The sequence below is a fragment of the Sphaeroforma arctica genome (assembly GCF_001186125.1).
Source record: "Sphaeroforma arctica JP610 unplaced genomic scaffold supercont1.32, whole genome shotgun sequence".
NCBI lineage: Eukaryota > Ichthyosporea > Ichthyophonida > Sphaeroforma > Sphaeroforma arctica.
Window position 1 is genome coordinate 192,199 of NW_014040526.1, and position 1,916 is coordinate 194,114.

Consider the following 1,916-nt stretch of genomic DNA (forward strand, 5'->3'; position numbering starts at 1 on the left):
ATAATCTTCTCTCCCTGATACACATCACAATTATATGTAATTTACCGACCACGGAGTATATACATAGATACACTCCCCACAAGAGTATCAGACTCTCTGCATAGAATAATCCTATTAGATGTCCTATTTTATAGACTCTCATCTTACTCATAGAGTGATTCAAGTTATCAATTAGGCAGAGGCTACAATTAGTTCTATTAAGAGTTAAGCGTGCCCTTGAGGTTACTCACATGGGGCCACCATCAGATATTTATTCAATCTTTCCTATTGTGTGGGTTATCTAATATTTCCGTAACGAAAGCTAAATTAACTACTCCATCTTAAAAGATAAATCAACTCTTGAACTAAATGTTCCCATGTCTAGTTATCAATCTATGAGTTATATAGTCACACAACCGCCCCACTAACTAAGCTAAACACCTTTTCTAAAAGGACTCGAACCTACCTTCCTTTATGACGATAACTCTAGCTCAGAGGTGACCCACGTATTATTATTCAACAGTATAATTAAAATCCGTTAGATTGTATTGTTTTTTAAGATGGGACTTGGTCGGCCACCATTTTACTTTTACTTGCTAGACATTAAAATTAACTCTTACCCGAGTGGGGCTAAACCTGGTTAGGTACTGGTAGAGGGATATACGTACAGTTAGTTGGTAGACTATACTCTCCTATTTTAGTCTACTAATAAGACTAGGGTGTAGAGTACATACCTGTCTTCCACTAGAGATGAGGAGATCTGAGTATAAGTATACATAGTGTTCATAAAAGAGAGATAGCTACTTAAATTTTTGGGTCTAAGATCAGGAGGGCAGTTATGAGGAAGCTAATTAGCAGGAGACCAGCTATGTGTATGAGGGCGGTCTGAGGTAAGGAGGTTGCGTAGACACAGTCTTTACAGAGGGGATATACACCAAGCCGATCACAGAATTCCTTTTTTTATTTTTAAAACTTATCTTAATTTTAATAAAACAAAATAAAAATTAAATTAAAATATATAAAAAACCAAAAATAACCAAACCCTCAATACTGCTCTAACGAGGCCCATAAAGTGTTTGAGCCGGATATGCCGGATTCCGAACGGCCTATAACGAAAGGCTGAAAGTGAACTAAAGATAAAATAGGAGGGATTCGAGGTGGCTCTGTCGCATCTCAACCCCCCCCCCCTCATAAAAGTCCCAAATGTTGTCATGGCCCCCCACCCCTTATCACTGTTAAGGTAACCCCGATGGAATGAGAATTGGTTAAGACGACGATGGAAGTCGATAAAGGGGTGATTAAGATGGCGAAGTTAAAAGAAGCTATAAGTGGCACTCCTAAGATGTAGCAGTAGTTCCTCCTCTCTACCATTCAGTATTTATTCCGAGACCATAAAAAGGAACCAAATAAGGTATTATTTGGTTGTTCTTAAATTTAAAAGATAGTACTTCTTTTTGTATAGAGCAGTATTGAGGTTTGGTTATTTTTTGGTTTTTTATTGAATTTAATTTAATGTTTATTTTTGTTTATTAAAAACAAGATGAGTTTAAAAAATAGAAAAGGATTCTGTGAGTGGCTCCGTGTATACCCCACCCTGTTGGCATGTCAGACAATCGCATTTTGCCTCTGTAAACAACGCCATCATTGCTATCTGGGTCTGAATCACTGGAGCTAGATGCATCATCAGTTGACTGTGTAAGACCAACATTATTGCCATTCCATGCATGGGCACGTGCCGGGGAGCGCATCTTATCAAACCCAGAGTTGAATTCATCTCAAGGTTATGAAACACTATATCTTATCCTAACATAATGATTGCATGCAAGATCTCACAAAGACTACACTACCACACCCATTAGTAATCCACCAGTACTGTACATCCTCACCTATTGAATACCTTTACTAACCTTTTTAACTAGTATCCAGAATCCAATTAC